This window comes from Panicum hallii, chromosome 8, assembly GCF_002211085.1.
Source record: "Panicum hallii strain FIL2 chromosome 8, PHallii_v3.1, whole genome shotgun sequence".
NCBI lineage: Eukaryota > Viridiplantae > Streptophyta > Magnoliopsida > Poales > Poaceae > Panicum > Panicum hallii.
This window is the reverse complement of record NC_038049.1, coordinates 35,193,861-35,200,763: the sequence shown is the minus strand read 5'-3', so window position 1 is coordinate 35,200,763 and position 6,903 is coordinate 35,193,861. Positions and strand designations below refer to the sequence as shown.

Genomic DNA, 6,903 nt, shown 5'->3' with positions numbered 1-6,903 from the left:
ATAAGCAAGAATAAAAAAAATTCTTTGGAATAGCGGCATAAAAAATTAATAAGAAATGCAAAAATAAAGAAAAGGGCACCTAATCTCCCCTCTTTCTATATCTATACCATAAAGAAAAGAACCAGAAAGAAAATAACCAGAGATTTTAACCCTTTTTTAAAAAGAAGTGTTTAGAGATTTATCTACTTACTCTATAGTATCTATATTTTTAATGAATATGTACCCCAATCCATCTCAAGATATTTGTATCAATATCTATTCGGTAGATCCTTTTTTTCTGCGCCAGGAACCAGATTTGAACTGGTGACACGAGGATTTTCAGTCCTCTGCTCTACCAACTGAGCTATCCTGACCCTTTCTTGTGCACCATCCTAGTATAGTATTTGCATCTATGTCAATTAAAGGGACTAAAAAATCAATAAAGTATTCCATTCTAAATTTGGAAATGGGCAGGTTAATCCTATCAAATAAAAAAGAAATCATCTATTTAATGAATAGCATAAGATTCATTGAGTTCTCGTCACACTCCTTTGTGAAAGAGTAGAAGCTAATGAATCTTAAACCCATTGATAAAAGAAAAAAAAGGATAACTACCATGGTTAGGGAATAAAAGAGGGTTTGGGGATAGAGGAACTTGAACCCTCACGACTTATAAAGTCGACGGATTTTCCTTTTACTAGAAATTTCATTATTGTCAGTATTGACATGTAGAATGGGACTCTCTCTTTATCCTCGTTCGATTAATCCACTTTTTTGAAGATCTCAAAACAATGAATTGAAGGATTTGATTACTCAATATTCGATTGGAATGGATTCACAATAATTCTAAAAAAATTCAGAATTTGATATTTCATAATCATTCCTAATTTCATTTAAAAAAATAAAGAACCTATATTATGATATGGGTTCTATGATTAATCATTTGCTATGTCAGTATCTATACGCGTGTATTAGATGTATAAAGCCCTTCTTTCTATAATTTCGAAGGAGTTCCACTACCAACACAACGTAATTACTTCGATTCGTTAGAACAGCTTCCATTGAGTCTCTGCACCTATCCTTTTCCTTTGGGTTCTAGTTTGAGAACCACTTATTTTTTCAAAAAAGGGATTTGGCTCAGGATTGCCCATTTTTCATTCTAGGGTTTCTCTGAATTTGGAAGTTATCACTTAGCAGGTTTCCATACCAAGGCTCAATACAATCAAGTCCGTAGCGTCTACCGATTTCGCCATATCCCCATTTTCCTTTTCTTTGAAACTAGGATTCCTTGTATAATTTCATCCATCTCTTAGTTTTTTTTGAATCATTGAATTGATTATTCGACGTAGTCTAGCAGCTCATCTCTATTTGAGAGAGCCCGCTCGCTTATTGCAATTCAGAATTGAATTGATTCTATCGTTGATATATTTGCAATTCAATCGGAATGAATATATCCAAAAGTTTTTCTCTCTCCCGCCTTCCTCCTTCCTTTTTTAGAGTATTCAAAATCATACTATAACGCTTGATATTCATTCTTTGTTTTCTAATCTGAATTAGAAATTTCATTTGTTATGATTCTATCTTCTCCTTAGTGAACTATTTATCCTTAAATTATTAACAAATAAAAAAACAAAATATCTCAAATCAAAAATGTATATAATGATCGAATGAAAATGCTAATCTCTTGGCATTTTCTCTTTACTATAATGTTCATATATATTCTTCTTTTATATGTATTAGATTATTCATCCGAGCCATATCAAATTGAAAATATCTGAAATCAAATTCAATATAGAATTTGGAATAGATTCTATTAGAATAGAAAAATCCATTTGCGAATTAGAGAAATAAAAAGAAAGTTCAATAAATTGTAGAATCCTATTTAAGAATATCATTTAGTTAAGCATATCAAGCTAATTTTATCTTTATGAAATTCTAGTATTTTTTTACTAATTCTTTTACTAATTCTAAGTAGGACTTCCAATTTCGAACTAGTTAATAACTAAGATTAATAATTAAGATCTGACATTTTACATATTCCCTATATCTATTTCTATTTGTTACACTATTTCTGTTATGTAAGCCCACTTAGCTTAGAGGTTAGAGCATCGCATTTGTAATGCGAGGGTCATCGGCTCAAATCCGATAGTCGGCTTTTTTCTCTATCGATGTTCCATGAACAAGAATTTCTCTTTTTCTCTAAATTAAATAGGGAAGCCAGGGTCTTTTATGTCGTTCTACCTTACAATTTTGCTAGATACAAAGCATAAAAATAAATAATATATATACAAAAAATCCGGATGTTGATGAAATTCCATTTTTTGTGGTACTTCATTTTTTGTGGTACTTTTAGTAGATTTTACTCTGCTTATCCTTTAGTTTAATTCAGTTTGAATTTTGATGTATTTTGTAATGTAAATAGAATGAAATTTATTGTGTAAAATGAAATTTCAATAAAAAAGGAGTCTTCATGTCCAGTTGTCGAGGGCCTCGTTTAAGAAAAATAAGCCATCTGGGAGCTTTACCAGGACTCACTATTAAAACGCCTAAATCCGGAAGTAATCAGAAAAAGAAATTCCATGCTGGGAAAAAAGAGCAATATCGTATTCATCTTCAAGAAAAACAGAAATTGTGGTTTCATTATGGTCTGACAGAACGCCAATTACTTAGATATGTACATATCGCTAGAAAAGCAAAAAGATCCACAGGTCAGGTTTTACTACAATTACTTGAAATGTGTTTGGATAATATACTTTTTCGATTGGGTATGGCTTCAACCATTCCTGGGGCCGGCAGTTAGTTAACCATAGACATATTTTAGTTAATGGTCATATAGTTGATATACCAAGTTTTCGTTGCAAACCCCGAGATATTATTGATAACCAACGATCAAAACGTCTGGTTCAAAATTCTATTGCTTCATCCGATCCGGGCAAATTGCCAAAGCATTTGACGGTTGACACATTGCAATATAAAGGACTAGTAAAAAAAATTCTAGATAGGAAGTGGGTCGGTCTCAAAGTAAATGAGTTCTTAGTTGTAGAATATTACTCTTGCCAGACTAAATTCTAGATAGGAAAGGTTCATAGAATTTTTTCCCCTTCCCCTTTCCCCGAACTAAATTGACCTAAGGCTCTTAATTCGTATTTTCCCGTTCACCTAGCAGAAATAGATTAACCCTAGGATCCTTTTTTCTTTTTTGTTATTTCCTCGATGTGTATTTTACATACCACAGTAATTTGCTATAGAGAATTTCTAATAAATAAAGGTATTATTGCTGGAATAAATTGTTATTTAATTTGATACATTGTGATTGCTAACATTGATGAATTAAGAGAAACGGAAAGAGAGGGATTCGAACCCTCGGTAAACAAAAGCCTACATAGCAGTTCCAATGCTATGCCTTGAACCGCTCGGCCATCTCTCCTCCATAATCTTATTATGGAAATAAACTGAGTGAATAGCGAGTTTTCGTATTCCTGCAGTACAGCCACAACGGCTCGGGGATTCCACGGCTCTATGGGAAAAATTCCTTTTCATCTAAGTGGAAGGATCTAGTATTTTTTTACTAGGAATTCCGCTCCCTTGAAAAGTTTTTCTTTGGGGAAAACAAAAATAAAAAGAGAATGGAAGAATTCTTCTTATTCCATAAGAAAATAAAGGAACCCTAGAATTCTATTTGCATAAGGTACGTTACGCCATACAATCTAAATATAAAAAAGGGTATGGGGCAATTAATGACTTTGAAAACGCAAAATAGCTGATGAGAGAAGTTGTTGTTGAGAAATAGGAAAGTGGAATGAAATCTAGTCTTAGTCAAATATTTCATATCTCTTCTTGTCCAAACAGAAGGAAAAGAAGACAATTTGAGCTGAGCGGAAAACCCATACCTCTCTTATCCATTTAGGGCATATGTCGATTTATAAGAATCGAATGTTTTGTTTTTATGTTATTTTGTGATAGAATGAAAAGAATTCTATATAGAATGGGTTGGGAATTATGCCTAGATCCCGTATAAATGGAAATTTCATTGATAAGACCTCCTCGATTGTAGCCAATATTTTATTGCAAATAATTCCGACAACCTCCGGGGAAAAAAGGGCATTTACTTATTATAGAGATGGTGCGATTTGACTCTTTTTTTCTTTTTTTTAGCCCTACCTACATCTCATTCTTACGAGAAATTTAGAGGGGGTTCGCATAGAGAGAAGAAAATTTGTAAAGGAAACCCACGCTTGGGGAAGGTGAGGTGAACTAACAATTCCTTCCGTCGTGTATCCTCGATTGATGTGGCCTCAGATGCTTCAATTGTAGATTGGAGTATTGAGCGAAAGGTTACACCTACAGGATAGGTTCTGTATTATAGGCCAATCTGACTCTACTAGTACCAATAGGCAGCATAGGGGAGAAAAGCACTACACCTCGAAATAGGAATCAACAAGAGAAAAACTTTGTTAGAAATTAGCCCTTTCCTGATTGGTATCAAGGTTGGGAAGAATGGTTAGGATAGCAAACAACCATCAGGTTTGTACTTTGGATACCCTTATAACCATCAAAGGTCGTTGAAGTGGCTAATTCCTCTAAATAGGAGGCGTTGAGAACAAAGAAATTCTTGGAGCTTTCCTCTAGCATTAATAGAATTCATTGGTGTTAAGAAAGACCTCTTGGGGGAAGGTTGGCTAGAGATTTCTTGGAAAAATACCAGCCCCCTTGGTCCATAATGAGATGGGACTAATTCTATTTTTACTCTATAGATTTTTCGCTTAGTACTATGTACATAAGGGAGAAGCCGTATGAGATGAAAACCTCATGTACGGCTTTGGAACGGAGATTTTTGGAATTGAATAGAATGAACGACCGTAACGGATGTTGGCTCAATCTGAAGGAAATTATGCGGAAGCTTTGCAGAATTATTATGAAGCTACGTGACTAGAAATTGATCCCTATGATCGATGTTATATACTATATAACATAGGCCTTATACACACAAGCAATGGAGAGCATACAAAGGCTTTGGAATATTATTTCCGGGCGCTAGAATGAAACCCCCTCTTACTGCAAGCTTTTAATAATATGGCTGTGATCTGTCATTACGTGCGACTATCTCCACTATAGAAAGAAGAAAAAAAAGAAAGGAGGAAATTTTCTAGTAAACACTAGAAAAAAGGGCTTTCTACATAGGGATCGTCAAAACAACGATTTTACCGTATCAGCTGTAGGAAGGAAGGACACTTTATGAGAATCAAAATAGGAAGAAAGTAGAGCCTATACTACTCTATGGATAAAGCTGAAATTGATAGAGAAAACACCGTAAAGATCAATTAGTGAGCAACTGGGTCGATACAACTAAAAAAAAACTGCTTCATTATACCACGATATGGGACAAAATTTAGGAATCCGCTTATGTAATAAAGCCAAACCACTAAGGGATTAAGCAGCGGTGTAGTATCAGATCCCAAAGATAGTAAGTTCTTTTTTCTTTTTTATGGGAAAAGTCTTTTTCGAGGATTCTATAGAAATTTCATATATGAAAGAAACGAAACCGAGTTAGTTACCTTTCAGAAAATTGGAACGAAGGATATAGGTCTATCTATGCTTCATTCTTCTGAAGGTGGGAGAAAAGATCAAACTGATTATTGATCAAAATTAGGGTTTGAAACTTAGGTAATTAACTTCTTCTGCTTAACCCAAGAAGAAATTGGATTTATTTTTGAGAAATCGAATTCAGTTAATATAGGGGAAATTAAGATAGCAATTTCTGAGCCGTATGAGGTAGGAAACTCTCAAGTACGGTTCTAGGGGAAGGAACTGCCTATTCCGACTGAGGAGAACAGGCCATTTTACAGGGCGATTCGGAAATTGCGGAAGCTTGGTTTGATCAAGCTGCTGAGTATTGGAAACAAGCTATAGCGCTTACTCCGGGAAATTATATTGAAGCACAGAACTGGTTGAAGATTACGAAGCGCTTTGAATTTGAATAAGACCACTCTCCATTTCCATAAAATGGGTGGTTTGGTTGTTGATCCATTAATCAATAATTTAGGTAAGAAGATCAAATCAAGAATTTCATTATATCCCTTTCTTCTGCCTTCAATTTTATATCATATTTCATAAGGATAAATAATAGGGATAGGCTCTGGAACATAAGTAATAAAGCACATAAAAGGCGGCAATTTAAATATTCCTACCTAATATATAAGGACGGTCTTATTAATAATTCTAATGAGTTATCTTGGAGTTTGGAATCGCATAAAAAAATCTATATTATGCTCACTCAAGAAAGTAGATGTAAATAGGGGCTTATACCCTCAAAAAAAATACACTAGCTTCTTAAATTAAAACATAAAGAAAAATATTTTTTTGTTACGTCGGGAAATAATTTTCCAGAAGAACCAATGTCCATTAGGCACCTAATCCTTATGTCATAATAGATCCGAACACTTGCCTCAGATTGACTTCAATATATAATTGCTCCGGTGAATAACTAAAAAAAAATAGAAGGACGGTAGATAGTAAAGAAAAGGACTAATCATAATATCTATCTTTCAAAGATTCAATAAAAAGACAGTTGGCGGGTCTTTTTGTATGTCTTGTCCGGAAAGAGGAGGACTTAATGATTATTCGTTCACCGGAACTAGAAGTTAAAATTGTTGTGGATAGGGATCCTGTAAAAACATCTTTTGAGGAATGGGCCAGACCCGGGCATTTCTCAAGAACAATAGCTAAGGGTCCCGATACTACCACTTGGATCTGGAACCTAGATGCTGATGCTCACGATTTCGATAGTCATACCGGTGATTTGGAGGAGATCTCCTGAAAAGTCTTTAGTGCTCATTTCGGTCAACTCTCCATTATCTTTCTTTGGTTGAGTGGCATGTACTTCCACGGTGCCCGTTTTTCCAATTATGAAGCATGGCTAAGTGA

General features: G+C 34.4%; 2 non-coding genes across 2 annotated transcripts; one reads left to right on the top strand and one right to left on the bottom strand.

Moving 5' to 3' along the window:
• Positions 1-280: 280 nt before the first annotated feature.
• Positions 281-353, bottom strand: TRNAF-GAA. Its single transcript has one exon. It is a non-coding gene; the product is annotated as a tRNA-Phe (tRNA).
• Positions 354-2,061: 1,708 nt separating this feature from the next.
• On the top strand, positions 2,062-2,134 carry TRNAT-UGU. Its single transcript has one exon. It is a non-coding gene; the product is annotated as a tRNA-Thr (tRNA).
• Positions 2,135-6,903: the final 4,769 nt, after the last annotated feature.